This window comes from Procambarus clarkii, unplaced genomic scaffold (assembly GCF_040958095.1).
Source record: "Procambarus clarkii isolate CNS0578487 unplaced genomic scaffold, FALCON_Pclarkii_2.0 HiC_scaffold_605, whole genome shotgun sequence".
Taxonomy (NCBI): domain Eukaryota; kingdom Metazoa; phylum Arthropoda; class Malacostraca; order Decapoda; family Cambaridae; genus Procambarus; species Procambarus clarkii.
In genome coordinates this window covers 1-16,810 of record NW_027189638.1, presented here as the reverse complement: position 1 = coordinate 16,810, position 16,810 = coordinate 1, and the positions used below count along the sequence as shown (strand labels likewise).

At 43.5% G+C, this 16,810-nt stretch overlaps 2 non-coding genes across 2 annotated transcripts; both read left to right on the top strand.

Annotated features, from left to right (window-relative positions):
• The first annotated feature begins 3,907 nt into the window (after positions 1–3,907).
• On the top strand, positions 3,908–4,026 carry LOC138361686 (5S ribosomal RNA). The gene has a single exon (XR_011227106.1). It is a non-coding gene; the product is annotated as a 5S ribosomal RNA (ribosomal RNA).
• An 8,166-nt stretch (positions 4,027–12,192) lies between these two features.
• On the top strand, positions 12,193–12,311 carry LOC138361679 (5S ribosomal RNA). The gene has a single exon (XR_011227099.1). It is a non-coding gene; the product is annotated as a 5S ribosomal RNA (ribosomal RNA).
• The last annotated feature ends 4,499 nt before the right edge of the window (positions 12,312–16,810 follow it).

The following is a 16,810-nucleotide window of genomic DNA, read 5'->3' as shown; positions in this document are numbered from 1 at the left end:
GTATGTATGACACCTAAATTAGTGTATTTATTTATTTATTTATTTATTTATTATATGTGTAGATGAAGGTTAATTCATATGACTGATGCTAGGAATGTCTGAAATCTCCTTAGAAGGATATTTTGGCCCTGAGAAGGGCCGAGTTTGGTGTATACTAGGGTGGTCGATTTAGCTTATGCACGCTCTCCACGGATACGGCGAGCAAGCTGAATGTCCTTTGGCATGATGGTGACACGCTTGGCGTGGATGGCACAGAGGTTAGTGTCCTCGAAGAGACCGACCAGGTAAGCCTCGGATGCCTCCTGTAAAGCCATGACGGCAGACGACTGGAAGCGAAGATCGGTCTTGAAGTCCTGGGCAATCTCGCGCACCAGACGCTGGAAGGGAAGTTTCCTGATGAGCAACTCGGTGCTCTTCTGGTAACGACGGATCTCACGCAGGGCGACCGTTCCGGGCCTGTAACGGTGAGGCTTCTTCACACCCCCTGTGGCAGGAGCAGACTTGCGTGCTGCCTTGGTGGCCAGCTGCTTACGAGGAGCCTTGCCTCCCGTGGACTTGCGAGCAGTCTGCTTGGTGCGAGCCATGGTGAACAACTGTGGTTTGTGATGGCCGGCGCCGAAAAATTTTTGCTTATATACGCCGTCTCGAGGCGCTTGCTCGAGCGCCATTGGCTGCTCGACTCGCCTACGTCACCCCGTTGCCCCTCCCCTCCTTCCTCTGGCTGCAGCCAACAGGCGGCTCACCTCAATCACTATTATCGCTGATTTTGCTCTATTTTTTGGATTTGTGCAAAAGTCATTTCACAGGGACGTGAAACAGACGAGTAGGCAACTGCAGTTTTGAAAGCGTTGTGAGAAAGCCGTGTCTATTCGACCACAAGCGTAAAGTAAGGGCAGGCAGGAGTTGCAATGCTACTAGTACGTCCGCTTGATGGGATATAGTCGGGAAATCGTGCGGGCATTCGTCAATTCGATTCACACAACTACAACACCATGACTGGACGCGGCAAGGGAGGCAAGGGACTCGGAAAGGGTGGCGCCAAGCGTCATCGTAAGGTGCTACGTGACAACATCCAGGGCATCACCAAGCCCGCTATTCGTCGCTTAGCTCGTCGTGGCGGCGTCAAGCGTATTTCGGGTCTCATCTACGAAGAGACCCGTGGCGTCCTGAAGGTGTTCCTCGAGAACGTCATCCGTGATGCTGTAACCTACACGGAACACGCCAAGAGGAAGACCGTCACTGCCATGGACGTGGTGTACGCTCTGAAGCGCCAGGGTCGTACCCTCTACGGATTCGGCGGATAAGAGCTTGGCTAATCCATCGATTCCACCCACCACCACCTCAAAACGGGACCTAATTAGGTCCCTATACTTTTTTACTGAAGGGCTTAATAGACGATAACATAAATTGTTTTGATATCAGCTAGCACATTGGGTCTTATGAAATCTATTTTTTATCCTCGCATGCTTAAAGGGACTCTGATTGGGGTTGGGGGGGGGGGGGAAGGTTTGTTACGTTATATACTAGCAGAGCAGGATCATTGGTGGGGGGGGGGGGGTGTGAGGGGGAGAGAGAGAGAGAGAGATCTTTCCCAACTCTTCCTTTTTACATGAGTGAGCTACCCGTTTTATTCATTTTATCCTTCTCAGAGCTGTTTTGATAGTATCCAAATGATGGTAAATGAAAAGGGAGGACACGAATATCTACCCAGAATTCAGGACTGGCAATCGATATGCATGTTTGAGTGAGAATCTTTTTCTCTCTCAACTTAGGTATACGTTTATGTCGTACCTAAAAGCGAGAACCACACTATTGGGACAAGTATGCAAGGCCCAATTTTCCTAACAAGCACAGTTAATTTTGTTATTTTCGAACATTTCTTTCCAAATTGGTTTATCCAATTAACAGTATTATATTAAGATCATGAATTGCTGGGTTAGGTTAGGTTAGCTTAGCTTAGGTTAGGTTAGGTTAGCTTAGCTTAGCTTGGGTTAGCTTAGGTTAGGTTAGGTTAGCTTAGCTTGGGTTAGCATAGGTTAGGTTAGGTTTGATTACATTTCTATGTTAGATTTAACTCAAATTCAAAACAATTGCCAGTCATTCGGCTTGTTAGTCAACTTGCCTCTAATAGGGGCAATTTGTCTAACAAGACTATTTAGTTTTGTGTGTATATATATATATATATATATATATATATATATATATATATATATATATATATATATATATATATATATATATATATTATTATTATTATAGCTTCAAGACTCTGAACCAATATAGAAGCATCAAGAGGAAGTGCTTGTGTTATGGGCCAATAGGCCTTCTGCAGTTACTTCCATTCTTATGTTTTTATTCCCATTGGTTCGTGTTTTATCTTGTGTAAATGTCAATCACCTTACCCAAAACTTTGGTACCATATCACCTCACCCATGTATATATATATATATATATATATATATATATATATATATATATATATATATATATATATATATGTATATTATATATATATATATAATATAGATGTATATTATATATATATATATATATATATATATATATATATATATATATATATATATATATATAATATAGATGTATATTATATATATATATATATATATATATATATATATATATATATATATATATATATAATATACAGAGTAAATCTACCCCAAAAGTAATGATTTATTTGTCTACAAAACTAAACTCTTTTTTGGAATCATATGAGGCCCCTCCACTGAGGGGGGAGGCCTGGATGTTTATTGTCATGTGTATTCATGCTGCTTGCATGTCGTCGTTTATTTTGCCTTTGTTGTTTTTTTGACAGCTTTCTTTGCCTTGGGTGGTTTGGGAGATTTTGAAGCTCTCTTTATTTTGGGCTTTTTGTTCCCAACAACAAGCTGCTGCTGCTGCTGCTGTTTCTTTTTCAAGGCTGTAGGTGGTTTGTTGCTTGTGGCGGCTTTCTTGGGAGTTACCACGGCCTTCTTTGCTGCTGTAGATGGTTTCTTGGTTGTGGTGGCTTTCTTGGGAGTTAGAACGGCCCTCTTCTCTGCTACGGCCAGCTTGAATGATCCACTAGCTCCACTTCCCTTGGTCTGAACAAGAATGCCGTCAGCCACTGCTTTCTTGAGAAATCTTCGGATGTAAATGGCGATCTTGGCAGCCTCGACTTTGTTGTTGGCAACAACGTACTTCTTGATTGCTTGTAGAGACGAGCCCTTACGGTCTTTGAGTGCTGCGACCGCGGCTAGAACCATTTGACTAGTTTTCGGGTGAGCAACCTGGACGCGAGGTTTCCTGGTGGTGGCCACCACAGCAGCAGCAGCCGCAGCCTTCTTGGTAGGCTTTGCTTCTACCATGATGATGATGAACCAACCAAGGTGATGAGAGACGCTCAGACAGTCACGGGGGAATGATGCTGCCGCCGCTTGAGCCGAACCTATTTATGTGCCGGCACGGTACAGAAGCTGCAACCTGGCAACTCGTCCACCAATCACGACGGTTGGTTTTACGGCTCCGAAACCTGGATCCCATATCTTCTCTAAAATAGAAGCATTTGTTCATGTTCTTTGTAAAAGTATCATAAAGCAGGACAGATGAGACAAATATCATAAAAACTGAAGAGCAGATGAGCACACACATGTTTGTATTACAAAAGAAAATCCACAAATTCATTAGAAATTGGCAGGGCAGGCTGAGGAAGTAGGTAGATGTAAAATGTCTGTAAATGGCGAAAGAACATAAACCCAAGACTGAATAAACGATGTTAAATATCCATGCCAAGGAGACAAAAATATGTTAGGATACAATTACCATTAAGACACCACAAGCAGGTCCGTATCCTGCCGCGATGACTTAAAAGAGTTGGTTATTAGCCACAATGTGTAGGCAGTCTCATGCCAACGGCCATACCACGTTGAGAACACCGCTTCTCGTCCGATCAGCGAAGTTAAGCAACGTTGGGTTTGGTTAGTACTTGGATGGGTGACCGCCTGGGAACACCAAATGCTGTTGGCAATAATGTTTTTTGTTTTGTTTTGTTTTGTTTCGTTTGTTTTTGTTTGAATGGCTGGCTCCACGGGAAATTCACGGAGTTGTGTGGAATAAGGCCTGGTAAAATGAATTAATATGTATGTCATGTTTAAAACAAACTCGCTTAATATAGATATTGTGTGAGGCTTTATACAAAAACAAACAACCAAAACAAAACATGTTGTATATATATATATATATATAGCTTAATCCGGGTTTGAACTCGCAACTCCAAGAATACGCATCACTTATATACACTTTACCACTGGACCACTGCTGCAGGACACTAGCTTGATGCTGAGGTATCAATTTAATGACGTAAATGCCATTTCCACAAATAAATGATAATTAAAAAGTATTTGTATGTACAAATCTTTTCTGTTTAAAAGGCTACAATATCAGTTACTGATATAATTTGTGTTAATGTTTCTATACCCACAAGAAGGCATATTTTTGCTTATATGTAAAGGGTACGGAGAAGGAATCCACAGACCATCATTCCCCTCCCCTTCCCTCCCCCCCCCCCCCCCCCCCCCCACCCCCAACTCCCACCTACTACCACCACCACCACCACCACCACCACCAATCACCACCAATCACCACCAATCACCACCACCAATCACCACCACCACATCTAACCGAAAACCCCCTAACACATCAACCCTCCCCCCAATCAACAGGCGAAATAATAACCCTCAAATGCCTGCCTGCCTGCCTGCCTGCAAGCCAATACTAACGGTCTTCTCAGAAAGAAAATCTCTTTGTATCTGTATTACTTGATGAAATGTATGATTCTAATAATGAAAATAAATTTTGATGTCGGTTGTATGAGCATAATGACCAATATGCACATGATATGAATGAATTAAATAGTGTAGTTTTAAGTAATTAGGTTGTAGACACATTAAGCGGATATGATATTTGACGCGTCCAGAACTGGTGATTTTTGGTTTAGTTTTAAATGCACCACCACCACCACCACCACCACCACCATTGCTTCCCCAGAGCCTAATTAAGGACCGGTAAAAGGAGTCAATATGTATGTCATCTATAAAACCAAAGAATGAATAAAAAAACACACACAAACCTACATAATAGTATTAGGAAGATTGTATGGCAAAAAAAAAAAAAGTATTATTCCCATTGGGTCGTTTGAACTCGCGACTTCCAAAACACCAGCCACACACCTTACAACCCAGCCACCATAGAGTTGGTATAATTGTGCAACTTTAGTTATAAAAGTAAAGTTTTCTCACATTGTATTGATAACTTAAAGGATTTTTTTTTTTTTTTTGCATGTACAAATCTTATTGTCTGTTCTATGAAAAGGCTTGATGTAAATTATGTATTTTTTGAATGATTGAATTGTAGGCACATTAAGCGGATTCGATATTTGATATATCCAGAAAAGGCGATTTATGTTCAGTTTTAAAATGCATCACCGTTAACGCTAAAGGACTGGTAAAATGACTCGATGTTTGTCATTTTTAAAATAAACACTAAAACAAGGCCCTTAACATATATAATGTTTGAATATAAATTGAATGCATATAAATACAAAGTGGGAGTGGCTGGCTGGCTGGCTGGCTGGCTGGCTGGCTGGCTGGCTGGCTGGCTGGCTGGCTGGCTGCCTGCCTGCCTGCCTGCCTGCCTGCCTGCCTGCCTGCCTGCCTGCCTGCCTGCCTGGCTGCCTGGCTGCCTGCCTGCCTGCCTGCCTGCCTGCCTGCCTGCCTGCCTGCCTGCCTGCCTGCCTGCCTGCCTGCCTGCCTGCCTGTCTGGCTGCCTGGCTGCCTGGCTGCCTGCCTGCCTGCCTGCCTGCCTTGCCTTGCCTTGCCTTGCCTTGCCTTGCCTTGCCTTGCCTTGCCTTGCCTTGCCTTGCCCTGCCCTGCCTTGGCTGCAGCTGGCTGGCTGGCTGGCTGGCTGGCTGGCCGTAAATCAACTCTTAACAACACCACACCACACCACACCATCACTCATCACCCATCACCCACCACCGGCCCCAGTCTCCCAGCCTCTCTTATATACCCGAGCAGGCCCTTTAAATTATTTGAATTGTTGCACTTCGGCCAATGGCAGGCACGATCGCTGCTGCTCAAACATATTCTGGTTCACAAGTATTAATATATATATATATATATATATATATATATATATATATATATATATATATATATATATATATATATATATATATATATATATATATATATATATATATATATATATTCATGAAACACATTAAAACCTTGATCATTTATTCATTCATTACGTCTAGTGAAGAATTGCTTTTGTTCATTTGTATGATTAAAAATGGATAGAATATGAATTCCTCGCTTAAAGTAAAATATAAAATATATATTGGATTTATATGATTGGTTAATATTCCAAGTGATGCTGAATATCCCCTATAATTTTGTTTTGTTTGTTTGTTATGTACACATTCCAAATGAAATCAATATAAATGTTATTATTAATGTTTGAAAGTTGATTGTCTACTTGAATCTCTCTATTAAAGTGTGTGTGGCTCCGGATGGAGCCTGGTTATGGTATTTGTCGCGGTGGGTGGCAGAAGTGCTTACTTCTTCTCTGTCTTCTTTGGCAAAAGAACTGCCTGAATGTTTGGAAGAACACCTCCCTGTGCAATGGTTACGCCAGACAGAAGTTTGTTGAGTTCTTCGTCGTTGCGGATGGCCAACTGCAAGTGACGTGGGATGATACGGGTCTTCTTGTTGTCACGTGCGGCGTTACCGGCGAGCTCGAGAACTTCGGCAGCGAGGTATTCCATGACGGCTGCCAGGTAGACAGGAGCGCCAGCACCGACGCGTTCGGCGTAGTTGCCCTTACGCAGCAGACGGTGAATTCTGCCCACGGGGAACTGAAGTCCGGCCCTGCTGGAGCGAGACTTTGACTTGCCCTTCACTTTGCCTCCCTTGCCGCGTCCTGACATTGCTGCTGCTGTTGTGGGTTTGTGGTGTTTTAATGCCGGCCCGCAGATCGAGCTTCGTGTTATATACCCCGCTCAGGATCAAGGGAGTCCGCCACTGACCAATCAGCGCGCTCCGCCACGCGACCCGCTCTGAGCTGAGTCGCGAGCGGGATATAAAAGGAAAGCTCGACTCGCGCAAAAGTTCATTATTGTATCGCAACGCCAGCCAGCACGAGCATCATCATGCCACCCAAGGCATCTGGAAAGGCTGCCAAGAAGGCCGGAAAGGCCCAGAAGGCCATTGCCAAGGGCGATAAGAAAAAGAAGCGCAGGAGGAAGGAGAGCTACAGCATCTACATCTACAAAGTGCTGAAGCAGGTCCACCCCGACACTGGTATCTCTTCCAAAGCCATGTCGATCATGAACTCGTTCGTGAACGACATCTTCGAGCGCATCGCCGCCGAGGCTTCTCGCCTGGCCCACTACAACAAGCGTTCCACCATTACCAGTCGGGAGATCCAGACGGCTGTAAGGCTCCTGTTGCCCGGAGAACTGGCCAAGCACGCCGTCTCTGAGGGCACTAAGGCCGTCACCAAGTACACCTCCTCCAAGTAAACGGCTTACTTACTGCCCTGTGGTGGTGGCTTGGCCTCAAACCAACAAACTCGGCTCCATTGGAGCCACACTTTAATTTCTAAAGAGATTGTGAGTGTTAGACACCAATACTATTATAACAAAAACCTCTGTCACTGAAAGCAAATAGCTATAAAATGAGAATATTTATGAAACTGTCTGTGTGTGTTTCTCTCTCAGTCTCTGTCTGTCTGTCTGTCTGTCTGTCTGTCTGTCTGTCTTGTCTGTCTGTCTGTCTGTCTGTCTGTCTGTCTGTCTGTCTGTCTGTCTGTCTGTCTGTCTGTCTGTCTGTCTGTGTCTCTCTCTCTCTCTCTCTCTCAACACATATAAGCACTCGGTATCTTTTTTCTAGAGATTAGAGATTCATTGTTATGTTCCACATTAGGATTACTATGCAGGCCACCCTCTTAGGTTTGAAAATGTCAAGAAAACGGTTAATTTAAAATGTCATCTCCTAACTTAACAGATTAAGCCAGAGGACCGAAAACAGAATAAAACAGGACTGGACAGTATGTCACTTATACAAGCTGCTTTTATTTCTAGTACAGTATGACAATTTTCATTTGGGGGGGGGGGGGTGTGATCCTTGACAGTGCATAAGAGCGAAAAGCGACGGCGTTTTGTTTGTAAGAGAACAGGTTGTACTACAAATGACTACTTGATTTATTGATATCACGTGTATGTATGACACCTAAATTAGTGTATTTATTTATTTATTTATTTATTTATTATATGTGTAGATGAAGGTTAATTCATATGACTGATGCTAGGAATGTCTGAAATCTCCTTAGAAGGATATTTTGGCCCTGAGAAGGGCCGAGTTTGGTGTATACTAGGGTGGTCGATTTAGCTTATGCACGCTCTCCACGGATACGGCGAGCAAGCTGAATGTCCTTTGGCATGATGGTGACACGCTTGGCGTGGATGGCACAGAGGTTAGTGTCCTCGAAGAGACCGACCAGGTAAGCCTCGGATGCCTCCTGTAAAGCCATGACGGCAGACGACTGGAAGCGAAGATCGGTCTTGAAGTCCTGGGCAATCTCGCGCACCAGACGCTGGAAGGGAAGTTTCCTGATGAGCAACTCGGTGCTCTTCTGGTAACGACGGATCTCACGCAGGGCGACCGTTCCGGGCCTGTAACGGTGAGGCTTCTTCACACCCCCTGTGGCAGGAGCAGACTTGCGTGCTGCCTTGGTGGCCAGCTGCTTACGAGGAGCCTTGCCTCCCGTGGACTTGCGAGCAGTCTGCTTGGTGCGAGCCATGGTGAACAACTGTGGTTTGTGATGGCCGGCGCCGAAAAATTTTTGCTTATATACGCCGTCTCGAGGCGCTTGCTCGAGCGCCATTGGCTGCTCGACTCGCCTACGTCACCCCGTTGCCCCTCCCCTCCTTCCTCTGGCTGCAGCCAACAGGCGGCTCACCTCAATCACTATTATCGCTGATTTTGCTCTATTTTTTGGATTTGTGCAAAAGTCATTTCACAGGGACGTGAAACAGACGAGTAGGCAACTGCAGTTTTGAAAGCGTTGTGAGAAAGCCGTGTCTATTCGACCACAAGCGTAAAGTAAGGGCAGGCAGGAGTTGCAATGCTACTAGTACGTCCGCTTGATGGGATATAGTCGGGAAATCGTGCGGGCATTCGTCAATTCGATTCACACAACTACAACACCATGACTGGACGCGGCAAGGGAGGCAAGGGACTCGGAAAGGGTGGCGCCAAGCGTCATCGTAAGGTGCTACGTGACAACATCCAGGGCATCACCAAGCCCGCTATTCGTCGCTTAGCTCGTCGTGGCGGCGTCAAGCGTATTTCGGGTCTCATCTACGAAGAGACCCGTGGCGTCCTGAAGGTGTTCCTCGAGAACGTCATCCGTGATGCTGTAACCTACACGGAACACGCCAAGAGGAAGACCGTCACTGCCATGGACGTGGTGTACGCTCTGAAGCGCCAGGGTCGTACCCTCTACGGATTCGGCGGATAAGAGCTTGGCTAATCCATCGATTCCACCCACCACCACCTCAAAACGGGACCTAATTAGGTCCCTATACTTTTTTACTGAAGGGCTTAATAGACGATAACATAAATTGTTTTGATATCAGCTAGCACATTGGGTCTTATGAAATCTATTTTTTATCCTCGCATGCTTAAAGGGACTCTGATTGGGGTTGGGGGGGGGGGGGAAGGTTTGTTACGTTATATACTAGCAGAGCAGGATCATTGGTGGGGGGGGGGGGGGGGGTGTGAGGGGGAGAGAGAGAGAGAGAGATCTTTCCCAACTCTTCCTTTTTACATGAGTGAGCTACCCGTTTTATTCATTTTATCCTTCTCAGAGCTGTTTTGATAGTATCCAAATGATGGTAAATGAAAAGGGAGGACACGAATATCTACCCAGAATTCAGGACTGGCAATCGATATGCATGTTTGAGTGAGAATCTTTTTCTCTCTCAACTTAGGTATACGTTTATGTCGTACCTAAAAGCGAGAACCACACTATTGGGACAAGTATGCAAGGCCCAATTTTCCTAACAAGCACAGTTAATTTTGTTATTTTCGAACATTTCTTTCCAAATTGGTTTATCCAATTAACAGTATTATATTAAGATCATGAATTGCTGGGTTAGGTTAGGTTAGCTTAGCTTAGGTTAGGTTAGGTTAGCTTAGCTTAGCTTGGGTTAGCTTAGGTTAGGTTAGGTTAGCTTAGCTTGGGTTAGCATAGGTTAGGTTAGGTTTGATTACATTTCTATGTTAGATTTAACTCAAATTCAAAACAATTGCCAGTCATTCGGCTTGTTAGTCAACTTGCCTCTAATAGGGGCAATTTGTCTAACAAGACTATTTAGTTTTGTGTGTATATATATATATATATATATATATATATATATATATATATATATATATATATATATATATATATATATATATATATATATTATTATTATTATAGCTTCAAGACTCTGAACCAATATAGAAGCATCAAGAGGAAGTGCTTGTGTTATGGGCCAATAGGCCTTCTGCAGTTACTTCCATTCTTATGTTTTTATTCCCATTGGTTCGTGTTTTATCTTGTGTAAATGTCAATCACCTTACCCAAAACTTTGGTACCATATCACCTCACCCATGTATATATATATATATATATATATATATATATATATATATATATATATATATATATGTATATTATATATATATATATAATATAGATGTATATTATATATATATATATATATATATATATATATATATATATATATATATATATAATATAGATGTATATTATATATATATATATATATATATATATATATATATATATATATATATATATATATATATATATATATAATATACAGAGTAAATCTACCCCAAAAGTAATGATTTATTTGTCTACAAAACTAAACTCTTTTTTGGAATCATATGAGGCCCCTCCACTGAGGGGGGAGGCCTGGATGTTTATTGTCATGTGTATTCATGCTGCTTGCATGTCGTCGTTTATTTTGCCTTTGTTGTTTTTTTGACAGCTTTCTTTGCCTTGGGTGGTTTGGGAGATTTTGAAGCTCTCTTTATTTTGGGCTTTTTGTTCCCAACAACAAGCTGCTGCTGCTGCTGCTGCTTCTTTTTCAAGGCTGTAGGTGGTTTGTTGCTTGTGGCGGCTTTCTTGGGAGTTACCACGGCCTTCTTTGCTGCTGTAGATGGTTTCTTGGTTGTGGTGGCTTTCTTGGGAGTTAGAACGGCCCTCTTCTCTGCTACGGCCAGCTTGAATGATCCACTAGCTCCACTTCCCTTGGTCTGAACAAGAATGCCGTCAGCCACTGCTTTCTGAGAAATCTTCGGATGTAAATGGCGATCTTGGCAGCCTCGACTTTGTTGTTGGCAACAACGTACTTCTTGATTGCTTGTAGAGACGAGCCCTTACGGTCTTTGAGTGCTGCGACCGCGGCTAGAACCATTTGACTAGTTTTCGGGTGAGCAACCTGGACGCGAGGTTTCCTGGTGGTGGCCACCACAGCAGCAGCAGCCGCAGCCTTCTTGGTAGGCTTTGCTTCTACCATGATGATGATGAACCAACCAAGGTGATGAGAGACGCTCAGACAGTCACGGGGGAATGATGCTGCCGCCGCTTGAGCCGAACCTATTTATGTGCCGGCACGGTACAGAAGCTGCAACCTGGCAACTCGTCCACCAATCACGACGGTTGGTTTTACGGCTCCGAAACCTGGATCCCATATCTTCTCTAAAATAGAAGCATTTGTTCATGTTCTTTGTAAAAGTATCATAAAGCAGGACAGATGAGACAAATATCATAAAAACTGAAGAGCAGATGAGCACACACATGTTTGTATTACAAAAGAAAATCCACAAATTCATTAGAAATTGGCAGGGCAGGCTGAGGAAGTAGGTAGATGTAAAATGTCTGTAAATGGCGAAAGAACATAAACCCAAGACTGAATAAACGATGTTAAATATCCATGCCAAGGAGACAAAAATATGTTAGGATACAATTACCATTAAGACACCACAAGCAGGTCCGTATCCTGCCGCGATGACTTAAAAGAGTTGGTTATTAGCCACAATGTGTAGGCAGTCTCATGCCAACGGCCATACCACGTTGAGAACACCGCTTCTCGTCCGATCAGCGAAGTTAAGCAACGTTGGGTTTGGTTAGTACTTGGATGGGTGACCGCCTGGGAACACCAAATGCTGTTGGCAATAATGTTTTTTTTTTTGTTTTGTTTTGTTTCGTTTGTTTTTGTTTGAATGGCTGGCTCCACGGGAAATTCACGGAGTTGTGTGGAATAAGGCCTGGTAAAATGAATTAATATGTATGTCATGTTTAAAACAAACTCGCTTAATATAGATATTGTGTGAGGCTTTATACAAAAACAAACAACCAAAACAAAACATGTTGTATATATATATATATATAGCTTAATCCGGGTTTGAACTCGCAACTCCAAGAATACGCATCACTTATATACACTTTACCACTGGACCACTGCTGCAGGACACTAGCTTGATGCTGAGGTATCAATTTAATGACGTAAATGCCATTTCCACAAATAAATGATAATTAAAAAGTATTTGTATGTACAAATCTTTTCTGTTTAAAAGGCTACAATATCAGTTACTGATATAATTTGTGTTAATGTTTCTATACCCACAAGAAGGCATATTTTTGCTTATATGTAAAGGGTACGGAGAAGGAATCCACAGACCATCATTCCCCTCCCCTTCCCTCCCCCCCCCCCCCCCACCCCCAACTCCCACCTACTACCACCACCACCACCACCACCACCACCAATCACCACCAATCACCACCACCAATCACCACCACCACATCTAACCGAAAACCCCCCTAACACATCAACCCTCCCCCCAATCAACAGGCGAAATAATAACCCTCAAATGCCTGCCTGCCTGCCTGCCTGCAAGCCAATACTAACGGTCTTCTCAGAAAGAAAATCTCTTTGTATCTGTATTACTTGATGAAATGTATGATTCTAATAATGAAAATAAATTTTGATGTCGGTTGTATGAGCATAATGACCAATATGCACATGATATGAATGAATTAAATAGTGTAGTTTTAAGTAATTAGGTTGTAGACACATTAAGCGGATATGATATTTGACGCGTCCAGAACTGGTGATTTTTGGTTTAGTTTTAAATGCACCACCACCACCACCACCACCACCACCATTGCTTCCCCAGAGCCTAATTAAGGACCGGTAAAAGGAGTCAATATGTATGTCATCTATAAAACCAAAGAATGAATAAAAAAACACACACAAACCTACATAATAGTATTAGGAAGATTGTATGGCAAAAAAAAAAAAGTATTATTCCCATTGGGTCGTTTGAACTCGCGACTTCCAAAACACCAGCCACACACCTTACAACCCAGCCACCATAGAGTTGGTATAATTGTGCAACTTTAGTTATAAAAGTAAAGTTTTCTCACATTGTATTGATAACTTAAAGGATTTTTTTTTTTTTTTGCATGTACAAATCTTATTGTCTGTTCTATGAAAAGGCTTGATGTAAATTATGTATTTTTTGAATGATTGAATTGTAGGCACATTAAGCGGATTCGATATTTGATATATCCAGAAAAGGCGATTTATGTTCAGTTTTAAAATGCATCACCGTTAACGCTAAAGGACTGGTAAAATGACTCGATGTTTGTCATTTTTAAAATAAACACTAAAACAAGGCCCTTAACATATATAATGTTTGAATATAAATTGAATGCATATAAATACAAAGTGGGAGTGGCTGGCTGGCTGGCTGGCTGGCTGGCTGGCTGGCTGGCTGGCTGGCTGGCTGGCTGGCTGGCTGCTGGCTGCCTGCTGCCTGCCTGCCTGCCTGCCTGCCTGCCTGCCTGCCTGCCTGCCTGCCTGGCTGCCTGCCTGCCTGCCTGCCTGCCTGCCTGCCTGCCTGCCTGCCTGCCTGCCTGCCTGCCTGCCTGTCTGGCTGCCTGGCTGCCTGGCTGCCTGCCTGCCTGCCTGCCTGCCTTGCCTTGCCTTGCCTTGCCTTGCCTTGCCTTGCCTTGCCTTGCCTTGCCTTGCCTTGCCTTGCCCTGCCCTGCCTTGGCTGCAGCTGGCTGGCTGGCTGGCTGGCTGGCTGGCCGTAAATCAACTCTTAACAACACCACACCACACCACACCATCACTCATCACCCATCACCCACCACCGGCCCCAGTCTCCCAGCCTCTCTTATATACCCGAGCAGGCCCTTTAAATTATTTGAATTGTTGCACTTCGGCCAATGGCAGGCACGATCGCTGCTGCTCAAACATATTCTGGTTCACAAGTATTAATATATATATATATATATATATATATATATATATATATATATATATATATATATATATATATATATATATATATATATATATATATATATATATATATATCATGAAACACATTAAAACCTTGATCATTTATTCATTCATTACGTCTAGTGAAGAATTGCTTTTGTTCATTTGTATGATTAAAAATGGATAGAATATGAATTCCTCGCTTAAAGTAAAATATAAAAATATATATTGGATTTATATGATTGGTTAATATTCCAAGTGATGCTGAATATCCCCTATAATTTTGTTTTGTTTGTTTGTTATGTACACATTCCAAATGAAATCAATATAAATGTTATTATTAATGTTTGAAAGTTGATTGTCTACTTGAATCTCTCTATTAAAGTGTGTGTGGCTCCGGATGGAGCCTGGTTATGGTATTTGTCGCGGTGGGTGGCAGAAGTGCTTACTTCTTCTCTGTCTTCTTTGGCAAAAGAACTGCCTGAATGTTTGGAAGAACACCTCCCTGTGCAATGGTTACGCCAGACAGAAGTTTGTTGAGTTCTTCGTCGTTGCGGATGGCCAACTGCAAGTGACGTGGGATGATACGGGTCTTCTTGTTGTCACGTGCGGCGTTACCGGCGAGCTCGAGAACTTCGGCAGCGAGGTATTCCATGACGGCTGCCAGGTAGACAGGAGCGCCAGCACCGACGCGTTCGGCGTAGTTGCCCTTACGCAGCAGACGGTGAATTCTGCCCACGGGGAACTGAAGTCCGGCCCTGCTGGAGCGAGACTTTGACTTGCCCTTCACTTTGCCTCCCTTGCCGCGTCCTGACATTGCTGCTGCTGTTGTGGGTTTGTGGTGTTTTAATGCCGGCCCGCAGATCGAGCTTCGTGTTATATACCCCGCTCAGGATCAAGGGAGTCCGCCACTGACCAATCAGCGCGCTCCGCCACGCGACCCGCTCTGAGCTGAGTCGCGAGCGGGATATAAAAGGAAAGCTCGACTCGCGCAAAAGTTCATTATTGTATCGCAACGCCAGCCAGCACGAGCATCATCATGCCACCCAAGGCATCTGGAAAGGCTGCCAAGAAGGCCGGAAAGGCCCAGAAGGCCATTGCCAAGGGCGATAAGAAAAAGAAGCGCAGGAGGAAGGAGAGCTACAGCATCTACATCTACAAAGTGCTGAAGCAGGTCCACCCCGACACTGGTATCTCTTCCAAAGCCATGTCGATCATGAACTCGTTCGTGAACGACATCTTCGAGCGCATCGCCGCCGAGGCTTCTCGCCTGGCCCACTACAACAAGCGTTCCACCATTACCAGTCGGGAGATCCAGACGGCTGTAAGGCTCCTGTTGCCCGGAGAACTGGCCAAGCACGCCGTCTCTGAGGGCACTAAGGCCGTCACCAAGTACACCTCCTCCAAGTAAACGGCTTACTTACTGCCCTGTGGTGGTGGCTTGGCCTCAAACCAACAAACTCGGCTCCATTGGAGCCACACTTTAATTTCTAAAGAGATTGTGAGTGTTAGACACCAATACTATTATAACAAAAACCTCTGTCACTGAAAGCAAATAGCTATAAAATGAGAATATTTATGAAACTGTCTGTGTGTGTTTCTCTCTCAGTCTCTGTCTGTCTGTCTGTCTGTCTGTCTGTCTGTCTGTCTGTCTGTCTGTCTGTCTGTCTGTCTGTCTGTCTGTCTGTCTGTCTCTCTCTCTCTCTCTCTCTCTCTCTCTCTCTCTCTCTCTCTCTCTCTCTCTCTCTCTCTCTCTCTCAACACATATAAGCACTCGGTATCTTTTTTCTAGAGATTAGAGATTCATTGTTATGTTCCACATTAGGATTACTATGCAGGCCACCCTCTTAGGTTTGAAAATGTCAAGAAAACGGTTAATTTAAAATGTCATCTCCTAACTTAACAGATTAAGCCAGAGGACCGAAAACAGAATAAAACAGGACTGGACAGTATGTCACTTATACAAGCTGCTTTTATTTCTAGTACAGTATGACAATTTTTATTTTGGGGGGGGGGGGGGTGGGTGATCCTTGACAGTGCATAAGAGCGAAAAGCGACGGCGTTTTGTTTGTAAGAGAACAGGTTGTACTACAAATGACTTGATTTATTGATATCACGTGTATGTATGACACCTAAATTAGTGTATTTGTTATTTATTTATTTATTTATTTATTATGTGTAGATGAAGGTTAATTCATATGACTGATGCTAGGAATGTCTGAAATCTCCTTAGAAGGATATTTTGGCCCTGAGAAGGGCCGAGTTTGGTGTATACTAGGGTGGTCGATTTAGCTTATGCACGCTCTCCACGGATACGGCGAGCAAGCTGAATGTCCTTTGGCATGATGGTGACACGCTTGGCGTGGATGGCACAGAGGTTAGTGT